Here is a 23370-nt window from a genome sequence, read left to right as displayed (position 1 = left end):
AGCAGGAGTGCATCCACCTACACAATTTTGTACCCAGGAGGGAATTTCCATCAGGACAAGTGTCTCTCCATAGATGATAAACAGCCATGACACGTGTTTCCATGCATGTTTATTCATTCATATGTGTTTATTGATTCAGGTCCACACAACTGATTTTTTGTCTCCAGTTGTGAATGTGGTTTGGCTGAAAAAGCTTAGTTCACACAAATCTCTAAACATCTGTTCAAGGTTTTCTTATTCCCAACCCCGATCTCTTACAAATCTTAGGTACACACTATGGAAAATTTACTGCATCTTTATCAAATAGGACAGAGAAAAAAAAACACAAATAAACAAACAAAAACAACAAAGGGAATCCCACAAATAAACAAAAAAATCCCACCAACCTTCTTCACATAAAAATAATTCATCTCCATATAAAATAATCAACTTCAGGCACCAGCAGTTGAATCAAATATTATTTAAGTTTGGAAAGAGAGAATTTAAGATTTATACAGGTGGTGTTCAGGCCTCAGTGCAAAAGTGAACATCATTCATTATGAAAATTTGTCTTGAATCATTATGAAGTTTGTGTATTAGTAGGCAGATCTAGGTCAAATGTTCCCAAGAGCTGGGCTGCTAATGAAACAGGTTGAAATCTAGTTGCATTCTCATTATAATTTCCATAAATTTTTTATGAAATCTTGTTCATGACCAGTAGAAAACCCACCACAGTCTTTTTAGTAGACGTACTCATCAAAGTGAGATTAAAATATAGGATTAAGTTTGTTTTACTTTACTGTATCAATGAACTTTTTGGGTTTGTTTATTTTTTTCCCCATTTAAAATAAAGCTTACAGCATGAGAATGCATTGCATTCTGTTCATTATATCATTATTGAGGTCAGCTCTCTGTTCCACCACAACTTTCAGGTGCTTCAGCAACAAATGTCCATCCGTATTATTTGCTGGCTACTTCTATTGCAGGATATTCCATCTCCAGGCATGGCAGAACTCTACTCCAAGAAACTAGCAAGACCTCAGCCCCTTGTTTTGTGAAGGGAAAACAAACAAACAAACAAACAAACAAACAAACAAAATCAAACCCACTCCCCGGAAAAAAAAAAACAAACCCAAACCTGCCAGCCAGACACTTATTTTTCACACAGCACTCTTTGAGCACTTCATGGTATCTAATGTATTTATAGATCAGATCAATAAGGAGGGCAGATATGCTACTGCTATCCAAGCTGGAGCTGAAGTACAGACTTCTTTTTTGGTGTTGAGAAACTTATCAGGAAAAAAAAAATTCATTAAGAGCAATTGTTTTACCACAGAATTCTACTACCATTCCCCTGAAGTTGTCAACATTATTAATGATGTTTTATATAGTACCTCATGTGACAGGAACCATCAGGTCTCAATACGATTATGATAGCTGAAATATTATGTAAAATATTAAAATATCTTTATCCTAAAAGGATGCAATGCATCCTAGCTGCCACATAATTTTCACTTTGCTGCTACTACCTTAGGTAGTAAAAAAGAGAGAACAGTTCTCGAACTGCATGGAACAATGGCAACAGGGTGAAAGAGGCTCCCACTCTAAGGACACCTGCACATCTGGCATTAAGTGTTAGATACTTAAATACTGGGAGAAGAGCTGAGCCAAGAGAAACGGCTGAACTTGCTCTTGGCTTCTCAACAAGAGCCCCCCACAAAACATCTTCTGATTTCACAGTGGAGCTTGGATAGAAGACAAGAGCTGTTACCATGTTCTTCCCTCTGTTTTCCAAAGTGTATTGTATCCATTTTATTGTTTTAACAAAATAATGATTTTGATGTTCATCTGTTGCTGCTGTTTCAATTATCGCTGTTCCTATTTACGTATGGGATAGAATCTATATAAACTGACTGATTTAAAAGAGAACAATGTATCACCAGCAAGTGACAGCCCACAATGCAACAGCAATACCTACTGGTGCAAGAAATCCATTAAACAGCCTCTTGCAAAAAGCATCCACAGTATGACATGTCAGAATAAGGGGAAGTGGAGTAAGTACAGTTAGTCTGTATATGAAATCTGGTAGGATACCACAGTACAGGACAAGATCAGCTGCTGAAAACAGGTCACTAAGGTGAGACTTTGCAAAAGCAAAGTGAAGATGCATTCTGCTACTGTCCCCTCATACTCATTTACTAAGTCTGGCCACTGAAGATCTCTTTCATATTCCATTAAAGCTTTCCCACATGGAGGGGGAAAAAAAAGAAATTGAGAGTTAATTCATTCTTTATGACACCTGACACTTCAAAAGTCATGGAATTCTCTAATGAATGGAGTTAATACTAATTTCAAAGTCTTACAGAGTTCACTGAGTATGGTGTGCTTGCTTCATACTGAGCAAGGAATCAAGTGAAAGAATGTGAAACACTCAAGAAGAAAGCTGCTAACATATTTTCAGTGTGTCAAAAATGTTATTCGTCTGGTCCCCATAAAAAGTTCTAGATACTTCCAAGGGTATAAGAAAAAGTTATCAAACACAGACAGAAAACCTCTACAGAATAATAACCAAAATGTCATTTCTTTATTATTTTATTGAGTGCAATTTGTCTATCTTTTTTACTTTTTTCACCCATTAAACACATGAAGACTGGACTGCAAATCCCCTTTTCTTTTAAAGACACAATAGCTTTTGATCATACAGTTTTGACCTTATGCAATTTTTTACTGCCTATTTGCTATTTCAAAAGTATTATTCATTGCCCATTATTATACTAATAAACTTTATTATGTTTAATAAAGACACCAATGGTTGCATGCTTGAATAACCCTCACAAAAGAAAGCTATAATACCATAACAAGGTAAACCTAATAAAACATTCTTTGTTCTCAGAGTGTATTTGTGATAACGGACCATTGCCTTTTATTTATTATTCACATAAACGTATGATGGGATTTGTACCCTCTCCAGTATTAACTGTCTCAACTTGCAGAAACAATACAAAAAATTTTTTTTCAAATATTTGGTCTCTAGTAAGAAGATAAAGAATATATAGGGAAAAATATTCAAAATTTTCCAATATTATAATTTTTATAGTCTCAGAAACTGCATGTAAGTACACTCATCTAAGTGCTAAAGTTACTTTTCCTAGTTTCATATTAAGCTAACACTAGTAACTTAAGTCAAATATGTAATAAACAAGCAGAAAATTTTAGATGGTGAAAAATGGTATTGTTTGGACCCTTGAAATTCTGTTGAAACATAGTGGAATGTCACTGTGCCTGTAGTTTCATATCAGAAACTATTGTTATACCCTGTATGCATGCAGCACAGGCAAAACAAAGAGCATAACTAAGAAACTAATAATAAACAACCATGGTGTATGTACATCTCATTTCTTTATGTCAAGTGCTGTCTTGACACATGTCTATATATAACTTAGTAACTTCATATAGATGTTTTTCCTATATAGCTATATAACCTCTTCCTTTGTTATATAACTTCTTAAATTTGTTTATTTTAATTACATTCAAAATTCTTTTCCACTTAGGTCTGTTAAGTATCTCTGTACTAGAAAGATTTAAATCCTTAGATTTAATGCTTAGATTCTTAGTGCCTCAGTTGTAACAAACAGATATGAAATACTGCACTGGAGGTCCTTCCAAATCATAAGATCTTCTGTAATCCAAGATCACTGGAGGAAGAAACAAAATCAAAACCAAACTACAAAACCCAAAGCAGTACCAAAACAAAATCAACGAAACCAAACATACAGCTCAAAATACACTATTTCACAAAAGTCTTTTTCTCTGTGGTACCAAAAATCAGAAATTAGATTTTTAACCAGAAATTTAGGTCAAACCTGTAATAAAACTGGGGGAAAATAGTCAGATTTAGCAGACTAGACCTTGCTTGGGCTGCACCTCTGCTCACCATGATACTCCGTAACTTCAACACAGGCAGGACAGACTTTTCAACAGACACCAGGAAACTCCCCAAATGCAATAAAACTGTGCTCCAAGGTCTACATAATCACACTCCTGACCTCCTTTTGTCCTACACCTCATTGTGCTTTCTCTGTCAAAATAGTGGTGTGGGATGAGCTTGTAAACAAGAAAGTAATGGCTCAGAACAGCTCTCTCTTAAGGACAATTTCCCATTGATCTCACCATAACCAGTTTTAGTTTTCTGACATGAGTGCTTGCATATAATTTCCATCAGTGTCATACATGATAATCAGTGCTAAACAGGGATAAGACACATCCTTATTCAAACCAACACTTTTCAGCAGTATTTTGTACAACATAGGCCCAGTGTTTAAGACCTCTTAAGTGGAACACTCATGAAATGCAAGACAACCATTTTCTGCAATCTGATATATTGATACAACAGGAGCAGGCTCAGATCAGAGTTTTATATAATATACATCAGTAAGGCAAGTAACACATTGTAAGTTATTTTTGGCCTAAGCTTATAAAAGTCTTCCTAATGTTTAGGCTGTCTTCCTTTTAAAAAGCACATGGCATTTCTCTGGCTAAAATCCATTAGCTGGATAGAACTTGGTGGGAATTATGATGTTCCTGTAATATTTTTTATTCATGTTAGCTCAATGTGTGCTGATTCTCCCTTTAAAGGTAGCCATGGGAAATACCTCACTATACAATTAATTTCTATTGAACATTGTAGTAGTACATTTATTTTTCATAAGTATTTTGATGCACAGTACAAAGGATAGAAAGCAATAGACAGTCTGTCTGATCAGACAGCATGACATCCTGCAGAATCTCAGCCATTCTCTACTTGGACCATTTTTAATGAATTCTACAGTACAACGTTTTCCAGAATATCTTTTTATTTTGTAAGTCTTGGGATAAGAGACGACCATTCTTCACACTTATGTAAATTGCTCTATTAGGTAAGTAGCCTAGCTATCAAAAGTTCAGCCCCTAGACACACACATCACAGTCAAATTCTCTCCTGAGTGGGTAGAGAACCTAAATTAAATAAACACTTTGTCTGTCAGTATTATTTTTATTTTAGACTCACATTAGTGTTTCTCCTAATTATTATAAGTTATCCTTCTATATGCTAAATAGCCTCTAAAAGGATCTGAGATGCAAATATGTATGCTTATTATTATAAAAAAGTAGCATTATTTTTAAATTTTTCAGGCTAGTAAGTACACAAAGAACTTTCCAATCTTCTGATCCAGGGAACACAACATAGCAATGAATATTATCAAATCAATATTCTTTGAAATTTCTGCTATTCACTCAATTCTAATCACAGGTAGACAGCAGGGAACTCATAGCTGCTCTGCCATTAATGTCAGCAACTGTTTACTCAAATGATGGTACAGTGTCATAATCTGCACGTGAATTATTTAGTTTTCTATAATAAATCTCCATTCTTAAAATATTTAGAAAGGGCTGCCAACTGACAGTATTCTCTTTGTCATAGGCAAAAAACCTGCCCACACTTATTAACAGAAATAACAATTTAAAGACCCATATTTGTCCACATGTTAAAATTATTTGACATTAACTTCCTAGTCATCATAATCAATCCCAACTCTAACACAATTTTTTAAAAATCAAGTGAGACATCTTACCAAAGATGTAAGTTTAGTGTTGGACTAGGGCTGACTCTGTCCCCAGCTCCTTAGGAAATCTGTTAGGAAATTACATTAAGTATCAGTTTCCCAGGCTGAAGGTCTCATTCTGAATCATCCTGAGAAGCAACTGCCAAGAAGTGTGTGAGATAAACTGCTCATGACACTGCTGATTTCCCTTTATAGAGTTATAATCAGCATCCTTTGGGGAAATCCATTGGAACCCCAGAATTGGAACCTGCAAAATTATTCAAAGCAAGGTAATAATTGAATTCAGAACATACTTGGGGCTTTGTCTAGTCTTGTTCTGAAAGGCAATTGGACCCTCAAACTTATGAACTGCACCTTCTGTTTTGGTGTCATCTGCAAATTTGATGGAGCTCTATTCTATTTCCAACTAATTTATAAAGATATTAAAAAAACAATGTCCCAGAATAGACCCTGGGGGACTTCATTTCTAACCAGTCTTCAGAGAGTAGAAACTATTGACTACTAACTTTTGAGCCCAGTCTTTTTTTAACTTATTAATTCTTTGTAGCCATTTTGCAGAATGCTAACCAAGGTCAAATTTAACATTATTTAGCTCAAGAGTAGGGCTATCAATGGAGAGTTTATTTCCTCCAAGTGACCATATGCTGTGTAACTGTTCTAATTTACAATGCAGACTGAGCTGATGCCTTCTGCTCTGAGGACTGAATAAGTATGAAAATGGCCCTAAGAAGAACTGAATTAATTCAATTAAATGTTTAGAAAAATAAAGAATTTTCATCTTTCAGCAGCTTTGTAGTTCAGGATATTTTTCCAGTGTGTTCTGTTGGTCTACACATTATTATCACTGTTCATTAGACCAGGAGGGAGTTAAGAGCAGAGATTGACTCGGATTGTAATAGATGTGTGGAGCTGGTGCTCAGTGAGCAAAATTGTAGTAAATTTTTCTTTACTGCCAACACCCAGAGCAGTGCACACTGATCATCCACAGAGACATTTGGGAAAGCAAGAAAATACTGTTGGCTGACAGTAACTTGGAAGATAGCTTATGAGATGAAAGAAGGCAAGTGGAAAGAAAATCAAAGAATTAGGATACAGAGAAAGAAGGGACACATAGAAGAATCATAGAATAGGCTGAGTTAGAAGGGACCAAGCAGGATCATTGAATCCAACTCCTGGATCTGCATAGGACACCCCAAAAATCCCATGACAGGCCTGAGAGCATTGTCCAAATGCTTCTAGAACTCAGTCAGGCTTGCTGCTGTGACCACTTCCCTGAGGAGCTGTTCCAGCGTCCAATCGCTCTCTGGAGAAAAACCTTTTCCTGATATCCAGCCTAAACCTCCCCTGACTCAGCTTCATCTCATTTCCTTGTGTCTTGTTACTGGTCACCAGAGTGGTGAGATCTGTACCTGCCCCTCCAGATCCCCTCACAAGGAAGCTGTAACTCCAGTGAGGTCTCCTCTCAGTCTCCTCTTCTCCAGGCTGAACTGACCAAGTGACCTCAGCTGTTCCTCATACACCTTCCACTCCACACCCTTCACCATCTTCATGGCCCTCCTTTGGACAGTCTCTTTTATATGGTGGCACCCAACACTGCCCCCAGCACTCGAGGTGAGGCTGCCCCAGCCCAGAGCAGAGCAGGACAATCCCCTCCCTTGCCTGGCTGGCCATGCTGTGCCTGATGCCCCCCAGGTCAGGGCTGGCTCTCCTGGCTGCCAGGGCACTGCCGACTCACATTTAATTTTCTCTTGATCAGAACTTCCAGGTGCCTTTCCACAGTGCTGCTCTCCAGCCTCTCATTCCCCAGTCTACACACACAACCAGGGCTGCCCCATGCCATGTGCAGAACCCAGCACTTGTTTTAAACTTTATACTGTTGGTAAGACCGACACAAAGGATCAGGATGGACAAAGTGTAGTGATTTTTAGGCTCTTTCACAGACTTTTTCTTCTATCTGTAAGTGTATTGCACAATTTTTCATAGTTTCTTGCAGTGGGAATACCTTTAATCTAGCTTTTATTGCTATTTTGTAATTTCCAGTTTTTCTTGAGATCCCAGTGATGGGTTGGACCCAGGATATGGTTAACAAAGATTACTTTGCAGGGTGAAAACATGCCCTGTTATTTGCAGTATTTCACTCTTCATTGTCTTGGAGGGTAGATCCAAGAAGACTACTTTTCCATCAGCTTTATGCCCAGCACTTCCAAACAACAAAATAATCAAGCTCTTGGAATAACAGTAGAGAAATTCTCTTCTGCCCAGATTAGCAGAGCTATTTGGTTTCTTTATCTAGGTTCACATGCTGAATGCCTGGCAGATCCATTGAATTAACATTCCCTTTTACCTCCCATAAATACAGGCAGAATAATCAAAAGGAGGGATAACAGTGAGGGATTGAAGGCCCTAAACATATCTCCATTCTTGGAGATTATGCAACATTCCATCTCATATTTAGCAACCTACTAAAGAAAAGAAAAAGAGAAAAACCTTTTAATAGCTCATCAGCAAGTCAAATAAATCCTATCCTAAATCTGAGAAATACCAGAAACTCCACATACTACTTAGGAATTCACTTTGTGGAAAGCAATGCCAATGCCTGTCCAGAAGAACAATTTTCAGAGGGGCATCCAAGTGCACTCTTGTCTTCACTTGTCCCAGTAGTGTGTGTTACCAATCCTGTTGGAGTGGTGAAGGGCAGCTTGGTTCTTCACTCCTCAAAGCATAGTTTGGAATCATTGGCAAGGGATCTACTGGCCAGGAATGACTGAAGAAAGCTGAAGAGAGACATAAAAACACAGTAATTTTTACTAACACTCTACAAGCACTGAGTTCCACATTGACCTAAATATGCATCTTCCCTGGTACCAGCCAGAACTTCAGCATAACTTTATTCAAAGTACGACAGGGATGAGATTCTCTGTTTCTACATAAGCCAAATGACTTGATCCAAATAAAAATTCTAAGTTCCAGAGTCAGTATAAATCACACACAGGCAGAATATTTGCCTATTTAACAGAAGATGTGTAATATGAGCTTATCACTAAAACAGTGAGAGAGCAGGAATCTTGTCTATCTTCCACATGGGTTGCAGAATGAAGTACAGCCAAGCAGGGAACTTGTGGTATAGGCTTTCTTTTCTCTGCAGTTCTTGTCACAGCAGGACCATCCCTGCTCCTACACACCACATCTGGAGCAATGGAGCAGCAAAAATGGAACAGCATAGAAATGGATACAATTATTTTAGTGCCATCCAAAACCAGAAGAAACTACTCAAATCCTTACATGTAGGAAAAAGCTCACCTGTCTGTCAATACTAACAGATTAACAATTCTCCAGCTTTCTATCAAAATAGGGAAAAGTCATACTTCAGTCTTTATTTATCCTTTCATGTTAACTTACTATAAGATGTCTTGAAGGAACATGTACTATTCCATATGCACAGTGTGTCTCCTCATTTTCTTTTAGTGCACTTATTATGGAAGAAAATAGGTTGCGTTATTTATTTTATTTTTCTAGGCTACATGAAATGAAGAGGACACAGAAGTCAGCTTCTAAATATTTATGCAAACTTCTGAGTAAACTCAAGAGCAAGAATTCAGGAAGTCAACAAAAGGTGACCTTCCCAAACAAGTAGATGTAAAACTTATGGTGATTAAGGGAATAATCTAAATTAATAATTTATATGTCTCCAAAATCTTTACCTTTCTCTGAAACATTAATTGTGTTTTTCAGCTAATATTGAAGAAATATATAACTTGCTGGAAATGGAGAGTGAGTACCTCTTATGCCCTAAGTAACATGATACCACATCTTCTCTCAGCTACCCACTCTTCCTACAGGTTCAGTCATCTGAGGGATGATTCTTAGCCCTATGCAATCTCCTTGGCCCTTCCTTAGTTCTCTGGTGAGCTCCATCCTTCTCCTGTCACCATGTGTCACTGAGTATAACTGTAGTATTCATGTGTCCTCTGAACAGAGAGAGGCTTGGCTTTCTCAGGATTTCTCCTGGGAGAAGCTGTGAGAGAAGCAATAGAGAGAGAAAGAAGAAAAACAATTCTCTCACTTGCTGATCCTGATTGTTGTGCACACGTAGAATGTGTTATGTAAATTGTTTACCAAAGAGTGATTTGTTAATTGGACTCTGCTGATGGTTGTTTGGATTCATTGACCAATTGGATCCACGTGTGTGTCAGGACTCTCGGCAGAGTCACAGGTTCTCTAGTTAGAATTAGTGATAGTTCTTGTTAGTGTAATACAGTGTAATATAGTTTTAGTATAATATAGTATAATAAAGTAATTAAATAGCCTTCTGAAATCACTGGAGTCAGAGCACATCATTTTTCCCACCAGTTGGAAACCATGTTTACTCTACATAACCACTTAAAGCATTTAAGCAGCATAAAGCAGCCAACAAAAGAGAGGTTTTAGACAGATAGACAATGTCTTTGGAAGTCAGTTCAGAGAAAAGTATCTGTCAGACAAGAACATCTAAGCTTACTCTCTTCAGCTTTCCCTGGGACTGTTTGACCTTAGGAAGGTTTCCAGCACTTTGGTACCACAAGCACAACAGAGCAGCGCAAAGAAAGAGCTAGGAAGGCTCAGCAGCTGCACATATTGCAGCACATATTTCACACACAGCCAAGTGTCTTCTCTGAGAAGAATTTTGCACTTGGCTACAAGGGAATTCTGTCTTAAAGTCCAGTCAAGTGAGACAACTGGTTTAATAATCTAGCACACATTGATGCTTGTGTCAGCAAGACGTAAAAGAGCAAGATGAATTATTTCTGCAACATGAAAATTGCACATGACAAAGGCCTTGTAATGCCAGGATGCAAGAAGAGAGGTGAGGAGATTGGAGTTTTTACTACCTTTTTTTTTTTTTTTTTTTAATGATGCAGAAAAATAAACAGAAAATGTAATGGACATTTTCTGAGTTGAGCTGGTTTTTGTTATGTTGTTTGCCTAGAGTGATAGTATTAAACAGCTATTCACAGCTGCTTCACATTCACACTATGCTGTCATTTAGCACTGTTACTGGGCTTCTGGGAACTCTTGGAGATAATGACACATGCTTTCATTTTAGGTAGCATTATTTGCATGTTCTTAAAATCCACTAGAGAATGCATCAATTAACATATCCCAGATATTAATCCATAAAGCTTCCTTGTATTTTTGGTGGTTGTGATTTACTGCTTTTAAGCAGTCCTATCCTTTCTGCTTTTATTAAATATTAGTTTATTTAATCAGAGATCTGCTGGTTAATCTAAAAACTTTAAAAAATAATTTAAAAACCAAAAAAAAAAAAACCAGGGAGAATTTTCAAAAATCCTGAGGAACTGAGGAATATTTATTGGGCAGAGACAGGAAAGTAAAAAGAGAGAGGGTTTTTTTTAGCTTCTATTTAAATATATTATAAAGCATAGATCTGTGACAATTTTTCAATTTTTTTTTTCTTTAACCATCAATACTAAATACTTTGATATTAAATTTGTCAGATATTAATGTGTTGGGTTTGCATGGGTTGGATTTTGTGACAAACTGTCAGGAAATTCCCCCATGTCTGAGAGAGCCCGTGCCAGCCAGCTCTGGGACAGACCTGCCAAGGCTGAACCCCTCGGAGGCAGTGGTGACACCTGTGGTGTAAGGGTGGGGTGCAGGGCAGGAATCTACAATTGCAGCTGAAGGCAGGGGAGAGAACACATGAGGAAAACATCTGAGCAGATTTTGGTGAAGGAAAGGTGCTCCAGGTACAGGAGCAGAGGTTCCCCTGCAGCCTGGGGCAGACCATGGTGAGGCAGCTGTGTCCCTGCAGCCCATGGAGGTCCAGGCTGGGGCTCTGTATGGTTAAGGGTTAAGTTATGCAGTTAGGAGAAAATATTTTTGACTATTGAACAGATGTTGAATAGTATAGAAGTTTAGGTCATTTGTTTGAACCTGCCTTTTTTTTTTTTCCTCGAAGATCAATATAATATTGTAAGTGTAATGAATGGCTTTAAAAATGCTCAGCAAGCATTTTAAAAGCAAAATTGTGATATTTCAATTATGTCTTAATATTGCATAAAAATCTCTTGCAAGAAATCTGTGAAAGTTATGAACATTACACATTTATAAATAATTTAAGGAAAAACAACAACAATAAGTAACCAACAAAAGTATTTCTGAATTTCCTGGCAGCTGTTTGTCAGGTGTCTTATCTTCAGCACAATTAAGAGGGCTTTAAGAAGAAAGGATTGTTCACACAAGGGCAGACTGTCAGCATGTGAAGTCTTGATTTTTATTCATGGTCATTGAAATGCAAGGTTCAGTCAGATGAAAAATCTGAATAAAAATGTTCAAAACATGTCCATTCAACTCTTCTTTGTAACCATATCATAGGATTGTAAAGGCTCTAACTGAACATTCATAGAAGTTCTGTGAAATGTACTAGATAATCACAAGATAAGGGCCAAACAATCTCAGGACATTATTTTCCAATAGCTGTGTGTTCAGTGCCTTTTTCAGCAGGATTTTAGTCTGATTTTGCAGTTCCTGTGAGCCAAAGCAATGCAAATGCTGCAGGCAGGGGTCTTCCAGTTTGTATGCCTCTAAGAATTACTGAAAGAAAGAGGAGCAGTAAGGGTGTTTCTTGGCCTGCCAAAGACATCCTCTACCATCTGGGTAAGCACAAATAGTCCTATATAAAAATGCTTTTATATATACAGTTATTGTAATTTTGACACAGAAAAACATTTTTATCTTAAATAATCCTACCATTTCTATATGAAGGTGTCTGAATGAATGTGCAAAATGATATGAACAATAGTCATGTAAAGTGTACTGATAAAATTAATGTTTCTGGAAAATAAATCAAAGAAGAAACTTGCCTAAATCATACTTACAGCAAATTGTGATGCAGAGAGGAGAATTTTGATCTTCAAAGTCATAGGCTTTATGATTCTCCTACTAGAAAGATTTCTCTCATGGAAACAAAAACACCCAAAATACAGAAAAAGCAGAGGAAAGCCCATGGATTGAAAATGCTAATCAAAAGTTAATTTAAAAATATACAGAATTTAATAGAAGGCAATAATCATGTCATTATTTTTGAAACTGTCACATAGAATTCTAATCAAGATATTAAAAGCTCTTAAAATTTAAATTATTACCCTTACCCCAAACAGTAGGTGTGGTCCAGAAAGTACAGCAAAGACAGCAGAACAGCACTGGCTCTTGGAGAGGCTTTGTTGAGCTAGACCTGTGGGTCACATTCTTACAACATTTACATGTGTTCACATTAAAAAATACCATGATATGGAAACAGATCTAAAGCTCAACTTGTACTACATTTTATTACCTTATTATTATATTGTAGGTCAGTATGCATAAAATGGGCTATATACCTTAAATAACTAATTTAATCATTCTGGATTTATTGTGACAACCACCCATGAGACAGAGGTGTCCAGATATGGCACCTAGGCTGACCATAGCATTGCTTGAAATCAGAGGCAATAAGGCAATAATTTGTAATTCAACCAACCATATCAAGCAGTGAAATGGATTTATGATGGTGTTCGTGAGAGAACTGAAGGTCAGTTTTCAGCAGTGAAGGTGCTGTTGACTGCAGAAGTATGTGATGAAATTATATATAAGTTTCTGTCATCCTTAAAAAAGAGAAAAGGAACTGAATGAGCTTCCATTCTGTGGTTTAAATTATTCTATGTCCTTTCCCACAGGATAAAATGGAAGATCATAGCAAAAGAATGATACACTGTTATTTCTTTTCATTTCTCTTTTCTGAAAATAAAAATAACAGTATGTCTGCCTGAATCTAATGTTAGGAAGATATTTCATAAGTTAGATTTTTTTAGTATTTCACCAATAAAATTGACAATAAGCATTAAAAAATCAAAACCAATATTGCTATTGATATCTTCTGCACAGATGGACAGGATCTTTCCAATGGTTGTTTTTCAGACTACTGCAAAAATTGGGATGTTTGGGAACTACATGCTATCAAATTTCTGTGGGAGAGAGGAGATCCTGCTGTCTAATATCTGGTAAACTTTTATTTTCTACATTATTTATTACTGTCTTAAAAGTGCAACTATGGCACCAGCATCTCACCACCTTGTTTCACCTCACAGTTCAGCTAGGATCTTATCTACAGATGCTCACCTGAGTAAATATCTCTAAAACTGCCAGTATAAATATAGGCAAATCTACAACAGATGCACCAGTGCACCATGGGAACAATTCTTCATGGACTTTTAACCAACAATTCTCCCTTTCTCACCATATTTTTTTCTTTTTGATCTTGAGATGCGCATCTGTGCCATCTTTACTGTAATGCTGTACTTCACCTTTATGCAGAGGGTCTTATCCTGTCTGATCCCTGCCTTGTAGTCCTAACTGTAAAAATTCTTTTGCACAATGTGTAAATTGTTCTTCTTTTTAAAATGTAAGTGAAAAAATTCAAATTTGTATGAAATTCTAAGAGGTGGGGGAAGAAACATGTATATCTATGAGGCAGTCCTCCAGATTTTATTTTTTTAAATTCTTGTGGCTAAAAATTGAAAGTCTCACCAATGCAGAAAAGAATTTCAATTCCATAGAAACTCTTCTGGCAACTGAGCATTTGATTTGACAATTATTACAGTCACACTGAAGTTTGCCAAGATGATATCCAAACACTAACTGAATTTAATCTGTTGTCCTACCAACTCAGCTTTTAAAGCACAGACTATAATGAAGGCTGAGACCCAAAGCCTTTAAAGACTCAAGGATAAATTGTTATCATAACAAGAGAAGGTGCTTAGCAATTTGAGGATTGTCAAAAAGAAGTATGATGTGTATTAATTTGACTATGTAGCATAAAAGATGCAGGATGAAACAAATAAGTAGTGACTTTGCATTTAGTCCTTGATTGACTACATTCCAGATATGCTGAAAGCATAAATTAATCAAAACTAGATCTACAATAGAAAGGAAGAAGGTCTAATCCTTTTTCTAATCCCCAATAAAGGAATACAGTACTGTATGATGCAGTAACTATTTTAATGTCTACTTGCATAACTGTGCTGCATTCTACAATAAACATCATGCATTATATACACTCTCTTCTTATTCTCTTTGAACAGATGTCTGTAGTTCAGAAGAATATTTTGCAAGACAGACATTGGAATAACAGTTTGTGTTTTATAAAAATAAATGAGGAAGGATTAACACTGACTAAAATCTTACCAAACCTTAGACACCTGGATAGCCCACCAGTATAACTGTTTCCTGGGCATGCTTCTCCCAGAGTGGCTTCAGTGAGCAGCTGCCAGAAGATTCCCCTATGTCCAATTGAGCCAATGCAGTTGGCTCCAAGATAGACCTGCCACTGGCCCAGGCTGAATCCATCAGTGACGGTGGTAGTGCCTCTGGGTTAGGCATATGTAAAAAGGAAAAAAAGTTATTATTTACGAGACGTTGGAGGCAGAGAAAGAAGGAGGGAGAATATGAGAGAGGAACAACCCTACAGACACCAAGGTCAGGGCTGGAGCTGTTCCAGAAACCAAAGCTGAGATTCCCCAGCAGCCTATGTTGAAGACCATGGTGAGGCAGCCATGAAATTCCATGGTGGAAGGGAGATCCAGCTACAGCCTGTACAGATCAGGTACATGCCCAAAGGATGCTGTGATTCTATGAGAAGACCATGCTAGAACAGGCTCCTGGCAGAACCTATGGCCTCATGGACTTGTGACCCCGTGGGGGACACATCTTCTGGCTGTTTGTTCCTGAAGGAAATGGACCTCTGCTGGAGAAGTTCATAAAGAACTGCAGCCTGTGGAGGTACTCAGTTGGAGGAGTTATCTCATGTGGGACTCCCTCACTGGAGCAGGGGAAGGGTGTGAGGAGTCCTCCCCCAAAGAAGGAAGGAGTGGAAGAGACAACATGTGATGAACTGACCACAGACCCCACTCCCTGTCTTCCTTCACTGTTGGGGGGAAGAAGGCAGAGAATTCAGGAGTAAAGATGAGCCCAGGAAGAAGCGAGAGTTTAGGGGCCTAGGATTTGGGTTTATTCTCATTATTCTACTCTGATTTCAGGATTGTCTGATGCTTGCAAAGCACTAAGTGCTGCTGTGGGTGAGCAGTTGCCAGCAAAGAATTCTCATCCTCTTTGCCATGGTACAGCAGATTCCTTGTGGGAAGCTGTTTGCTGATAGTCAGCTAAAGGGATCATCAGCTAGTGTCATTGGTTCTCTCTCTTCCAGGGATCAAGAGAGCAATCAGTTTCTCCTTGCCCAGATATATTTATATCTATATAAATAGATATCAATATAAAAAGGGATACAAGCCTGAGTACTGCAGATTTATAATGCACCCATGTAGTTAAGGATAGAAATATAGAAAGTGGAGCCTTGAATGTAGTCACAATGAGATGCATTGCTGGTTTTCATCATTTATTTGAAGAAATATGCATTAAAATAATTAAGTTATTCTGGTAGAAGAGCTAATTATTCAAACCTTTCACCAGTCTCCAGTTCTGAAAGAAGGGTGCAGGGGATAGGATATTGGGCTACAGGATTCTGAGGAAGCCACCTATCTGTTTTCCTTCTGATCAAGCTAGAGTGGCAGTGGTTTCAGGGAAAGTACACAAAAATCTTTTTATTTCTTAATGTAATTCATAAAATTCCTTCAAGTGAGAGCATGCAGAATATTGTTAGGAAAGAACAGAGGTCTCTATGTAAGTAGACTAGTTTTGCTGACCTTGATAAATTGATTAAACAATACATTATTATGATTCACAGTAATCTTCTGTTTAGTTCAAAACAGAGTTTGAGAAAAACTCTAGAAAAACTCTAGAAAATGCCAAAGAAGGAGTGAGATTTGAGCATGACTGAAAGTTACTTTTAAGCCTATATTCTTCCTTTGATGCAGGCTTATAAATCCAATTAACATTAATGAGAAATGTGTTGTGCCCATATGCAAACCATGAGCTGAGATTCCCTACTGCCCCTCCAAGATTCTTTTGTATAATTCAAATATTGAACTGTTACATTTAAAGAATATTTTGACTTAAAAATTTTCAAAGTTTAATGTTTATTCTGTCATAATAAAAATTATTAGCAACAAAGTATAATTGCTTCAGTAATGTCTTGCAAAAACATCAAAGTCTTTTATGGTTCTGCAGTTTGGAAAGAAACCTCAAAAGTAATGTTGATGTATGTTGCACAAATCATATTGTCTACAATGCATAAATCACAAAGTTTGACAGTTCTGTAAATATTGCATTTTAAGGTGTTCAGCTCAGATTTCTAAACAGACAAATAATGAATCAAATAGGAGGAGGCAGGTTCCTTGATTTGGATGGAAAAATTAATCAGAGCTTAAAACTGCAGAAAAATTATTCTTGGTTTAAAGACAACACTCTTCAAAGGGAAAAAAAGACTCTTTAAAATAGAATGAAAGACTTCAATTGTTCCCTGAAACAGATTTTAAAATGAGGAAAGTAAGGCATCTGCATTATTAATTAGAAAAATACATCCTATGAATTTTAACACTATATTTGTAATTTTCTACTGAACACAGTGTTCCTTATAACCTGACAAGGTGATGATCTCAAAATCAAAACAGATGGTCTTTAAAAGATCTACAGATCCTCCCTTCTAATGAATCTCAAGAATCCTATAGGATTTATAATAAAGCTACTCATACATATAAAAAGAATTGTGATTCTTCAGTAACTTGCTTAACAATACTTCCATGAAATCAATTACCTATGTCTGGTGGATTTTATGGCTAAGAGACATCTCCTTGCTGTTCCACAGCTGGTGCTGCAATGCTATATTCTAATTATTCTTCTTCCCTTCTGGACTGGGGTGTGTGCCTATGAATTTTCCTATTCCCAGTTTTGCTCTCCCAGCTACTTCAAATTCAGTGAATTTTCCCATTCTACCCTCTTGGCATGGAAAAAGACCAACAGCATCAGTGCCCCAAACTGAGCTCTTTCACAATCCCTGTCCTGAGTCAACAGTTCACCTGTTTTGTATTAGACAACTGCTGACCTGTGTCTTCTGCATTTCTGCCAACATCTCCATTTTTTAAAATGATCTCCTCATCCCAAACCGCTTCATTTTTTTTTTCTACCTTTTACATGCTGGAAACCAATTATATCCTATTCCTTGGAAAGAGATCTTTGTGGGTTTTTATATGGTTGTATAAATGTATCCTTGAGTGTGTCTCCTTCTGTCAGCCAGAGCAGTACAAGTTATGATGCAGTTGCTACTTTAGTGGAAAGGGGAAGATATACATAGATCATGAGTCTGGACTCACTGTCCCATAACATCCTTCTCTCTAAATTGGAAGAGTATGGATTTGATGGATGGACCATTCAGTGGATAGGAAATTTGTTGCACAATCATGTCCAGAGATCAGTGGTCAATGTCTCAATGTCTAGATGAAGATCAATGATGAGTGGTAGCCCCCAGGAGCCCAGCCTGGGATCAGTACTCTTTTATATCCTGATCAAAGTCATAGACAGTAGAATTGAGTGCACCCTCAATAAATTGCAGATCACACCAAGCTGAGTGGTGGGGTTGTCACACATGAGGGATGGGATACCATCCAGAGGGATCTGGACAAGCTTGAGAAGTAGGACCATGTGACCTTCATGAGAGACTATAAAGCCAGGTGCAAGGTCCAGAATCTGGGTTAGGGCAGCCCCCAGTATCAATACAAGATGGAGGCTGAAGGGACTGAGAGTAGACCTGCTGAGAAAGACTTGAGGCTACTGGTGGATGAAAGGCTGGACAAGAGCTGGCAGTGTGTGTTTGCAGTCCAGAAAGACAACACATCTTGGGCTACATCCAAACCAGTGTGACCAGCAGGATGAGGAAGGGGATTCTGACCCTCTGCTCTGCTCTGGCAAGACTCCACCTGCAGGGCTGCATCCAGCCCTGGGCTCCCAGCACAGGAAAGACATGGATCTGTTAGAGCTGGTCCAGAGGAGGGACAAGAAGATGATCAGAGGGATGGAGCATCTGTGCTATGAAGAGAGGTTGGGAGAATTAGGGTTGTTCAACCTGAGGTAGAGAAGACTCCAAGGAAACCTTATTTTCACCTTTCAGTGCTTAGAGCAGCTCATAAAAGAGATGGGAATGGATTTTGCAGTAGACCCTGCTGCAATGGGTCAAGGAGTAATGGCTGCAAATGAAAATGGGTAGGTAGATTTAGATTGGATATAGGAAAAAAAATTTTGTGATGAGACCGGTGGAACACTGGAAGAGGCTGCCCAGAGAGATGGTGTGGGAGTCAGCCAACCTGAGATAACCATTACTTAAGCCTGTGGGAAAAACCTTATCATTAGGATGAGAAGAATGCGATTATGGGAATTGTTATGCTAATATGGTTACTCCATATATGGTCATGTTTCAAGTTCCTCTTCCTGACTATTTGTTAGTATGCTACATATAAGGTAATGTTCTTGGCTCTCATTCATGATTGGTCCCCTGGCCTCAGATCGGTCCCTATATATTGTGTTTCCCCCATTTTCTGGATTTCCGAGGGTCATTCCCTCAGATCATTCCCTCTACATTGTGTTTCCCCCATTTTCTGGATTTCCAAGGACACCCCATACTGCATGTGGCCTTCTGGTTTTTGTTGTTCCTTTATTAAAGCTGTTTTTTGAGCTACTCCCTTGAACTTGTCCCTATTTATTTCATTTTTGCCACAACCCCTGGCTAGTCTCTTCCTGAGGTCACAATGCCAATGTGACAAGGTGGTGGATGCCCCATCCCTGAAGACAGTCAAGACTAGGCTGGATGGGGCTCTGAGCAGCCTGATCTCATTGAAGGGGTTCCTGCTCATTAACTAGATGACCTCAAGAGATCTTTCCAATCCAAACCATTTTATAATGTTAGGCAGTAAAGCACTTAAGGACACATATTTGTCTATTGTATAGACAAGGAAAGAAAGTCTTTAAAAAAATATTGTACAAATTATCCTACATATTTATTTATAACAATCAATGATTTAACTACCAAGTAACTGGTTCCTGGGGACAGATGCAGACAGCTCAAACCTTCTGTGAAGTGTTCCTTCAAGAGTTAAGCATTCCCTGTCTTGGAGAGTTACTGCACTGGAACAATGGGACTTTTAATTGCTTCTGATTCTTTTGAGTGACCAGGAAGGAAAAGAAGATGAAAAATGTACATTGTATTTCACAGAATTTACCCAAACATCCCCATGCTGTTATCATCAGAGTTTATTATTTAAATCCAAACACAGCCCGAAAAAAAAAAAAAAAAAAACAAAACAAAAAAAAACAAACAAACAGAAAAACTCTTAATTGCAAATTTCAGCTGGGTTCCATTGAAGTAATGTGAGACTTCAAAACTACAAAACAACTCAAATTCTGTGAGAGTTCATAGCTCAATGGAAATCAATTGTGGAATAGATTTATTAAATCTTATAACCTAGTCCACTGACACTATGCTGTCTATCCCTACTATTTTTGGTGCTTTGTTCAGGTTTGTTTTCAAAGTCTCACATAACAATTGGGAAAACACTTCAATATTTCTTCAAAATTACTGAATAAAATATAATTATGAGTAGAAAAACAGATGTTTCCTGATTTTTTTTTTTTTTTTTGCAGAGTATATAGCTCATTAGAGGCATTGTAGTGAATCTTTTTCTGTTAAAAAGTTTCCTGCTTGAAAAAGCATCACAACCTTTGAACTCCATTTTGGTGTGGAGTTTGTTTTATTTTATCTAACTGTTATTATATGTGCTTCCACCTGTACTACATAGAAATAATTTTCTACTCCTGAAGCCTTTCAGATAAATGTAGAGAACAATCATGTGATCCTGGAATCTCATTTTACTGAAATCTCATGTATTGGGCTCTTTTAATTTTCCTTCAATCCTTTGTCTTTTACCTCTATGGTTTGTTTCTGTTTTTCACTGTACTCCATCTTCTTTGTGATAATGTTTTGTAATTTTCCACAGGAATCTCTACCAATAATGCAATTTTTAGTAAAATTTTACAACAGTGTACTTTACTTGGTTTGAGGCATTATAGACATGATGTGGAGCTCTAGATTATGCCTTCTAGTAGCCCTCAGCCAGTAAAAGTTCTCTTGTTTAAGTGGAAGAGGCCTATGATTTCAGAGAAGAAAGTTGTAATTTCCTCTACATTCAGCCATTCAGTTAGCTGGTAAATGTGATTTCTGAGTACACAAGCGTCCTTGAATGTCTTTATAATGATCCTGCAGTAAATTAATGTGATTTAATCTGAAGAGACTTGAAGGCAGCAGCTGCATCAGATGATGTTGCCCCACTCCTGAAACACAAAAGCAGTTTTTGTGGTTTTATCAGAAAAGCTTTCTTTTGCAGAGGGGCAAACAGGACAAACCAAATGAAATCTAAGGCTACAATTTCAGCTACCTTATTAACAGTAGAACTGCTGATGAGAGTAGAGTTTCCAGAAGAAAAGTGATGGCCATGTAGTACTGAAGGGAGATGAAATGCAGCCAGGAGGAAAATAAAGCTGCTGAGTTACAGCTTACACTGTGAAATATTAAAAATCTGTGAGCCCTTGCAAAATGTAGCTGAATGAAACCTGTTGGTCATAGAGATCATAATGAACATGAAAACTGGACAATCCATTAGCTTATAAACACTGCAGATTTTCTTGAATACGGGCAAAGCAGGGGGAAGGAGAAAGAAATCAAAATTTGGAGATAATGATCTACTAGTAATGCAACGTTAGAAAAGCACAAACAAATGTAGTATTTTTTCTCTGGGAAGATAGGAAACTATACACAAAACCAGTCAGATATTCCCTCCATTTCATTTTATGTTAGATCTTGTTTTACTTGGTCTTCCTCAGGGATTGGCTTCTTTGATCTCCTGCCTTGACACAGATGACACAGTTCTTCATGAATCCTAGCTCACTGATCAGCTGGTACCAGACCTGTGAACGTGCCATCTGGAAACAAACCACTGTCCCAAACACTATAAAAGAAATGCAAAGATTTGTTGCATCACTTCTCATACGAGGTAGCAAAAAAAGAAGATACTGATTCATTTCTCATTGCCATTAGCCATCAGAGTAGGTGGGGATTCTGTTAAAGAGCTCAGGCTTCTGACTCAGCCTCCATATGGCCCCTACTAAGGGGTTAAGCACTCAAATTTCTGAGAGATCATCTGTGTGAACCCATTTGACCAGAGCCCTTTTGTGCATGTACAGATTTTGCTTTGCAAGCTAAGACTCATAAACACCCACACATTTCTAAAAACTTAGCAGTGTATAGCAATGTCATATATTACTGAGTTTCTACACACAGAAATCAATACCTAGTGAAATCAGCCATTAGAAAAATGAAGAGTGAGAGAGAGTTAAGAATAGTATTCAAGCTGATGCAGCTTTAAGTAACAGATGTTTTTAGCAACATCTGTGAAAATGAATACACTTGTTTCTCATTCATTTCAGAGAAGAGTTTTCTTTCACAGTTCACTGTCTCTATTAGAATATGTTAAACCACTTAAAGCACTTAGTACCTTTTGTGAAATTCATGTCTTCAGACATACACAGTATTTTGAAAAGTAGAGAATGCTTATTTTTTTAACCCTTCCAAATCATTTGGCCATGGTTGTTTCCACATCCAGGCCATTCATCTTCTCCTAATAAACAGTGTTAATGAATTCTTTTCCTACACCTATAAGCATGCAGACTAAATAAGGAATATCCATTTCGCTGGTAAAAGTTTAATTTGATTAATTATCTCCATGCTCTGGCATTGTACTGCTATGTAGTTTCTGACTTAATGTTCAGCATTTGTGAGAACTTACATGAAAAAAAATGATGAAGATAGTTCCCTATTTATTTACTTGTAATCAGAAAGATAAACAAACTCATTTTTCCTTGCCATGAAATTATGAGAAACTCCAAATTGAAAAAAAAAAACACTCTAAACAATGATATACTAAGCCATGCAATTATTATTTGCACATACTTTTCGTATGAGATCAGTTAAGAAATAGGCTTATCTCATGGATAATGGACCTATCCCAGTCAGGATATTTTTAATTTGAAAGGATATTCTGTTAAAACAAAGATAGCAGAGAGATATATTATTGAATTTGTTTTGCTCTGCTCAAACATTCTTAATGAACAGATAGTAAGTATGAAAAAAAAGCCAACAGAAAGTGCATCAATATGAACAAATAGAAGAGACTGGCATCAGACACATCAAGGAAAAACATTGCAACTGGATTGGAACCTCTCCCACTTGTTTTATATCATCAAATAAATTTATGTTTCATAAGTCATGATAAAAGCTGGGACATAAATGTTTCAAGTGTTCTTTGTCTAGCAATTCAAATTAGAAAAACAGAGGGAAAAGAGAGGAAATATATACAAGCTATAATCTAAAAAATGCACAGTAAAGGGAAAGTTTGCTATCTAAGAACCATCGTGTTTATTCTGTCATTTTATATCTATTTGGCTAAGCACTGTTTTATTTACAAAAATATACTGGAAGATCAAGTGGAACTCCGGGTTATAATAAAGGAGATGGATAATGGGAAGATCTTGCGAGACTAAGGGAAAGAAAATTTCAGAAGTTAAAGGCAGAAAACTCAAGCAAAATGAAAGTGTATGAGATAAAAACTAGCCTGCAGAAGCAAAAACCTTCAGGGAAAACATGGGATGAGGCAAACTGAGATGAAGTGATTTGGGGTGAGATGGGAAAGGACAGAAAGGTATCAGAAAATATTGAAGCAAAATCACCAAATATGTTATGTTCCAAGGAATAGCA

General features: G+C 37.3%; 1 long non-coding RNA gene across 1 annotated transcript; it reads left to right on the top strand.

Moving 5' to 3' along the window:
* The first annotated feature begins 1657 nt into the window (after positions 1-1657).
* Positions 1658-22219, top strand: LOC146767536 (uncharacterized). The gene is made up of 3 exons (XR_014954708.1): positions 1658-12239; positions 13539-13621; positions 14702-22219. It is a non-coding gene; the product is annotated as an uncharacterized LOC146767536 (long non-coding RNA).
* Positions 22220-23370: the final 1151 nt, after the last annotated feature.

Source organism: Lonchura striata, chromosome 4 (assembly GCF_050655825.1).
Source record: "Lonchura striata isolate lonStrDom1 chromosome 4, ASM5065582v1, whole genome shotgun sequence".
Lineage (NCBI taxonomy): Eukaryota > Metazoa > Chordata > Aves > Passeriformes > Estrildidae > Lonchura > Lonchura striata.
The sequence above is the reverse complement of the archived record's forward strand: the minus strand, read 5'-3'. Positions and strand labels throughout refer to the sequence as shown.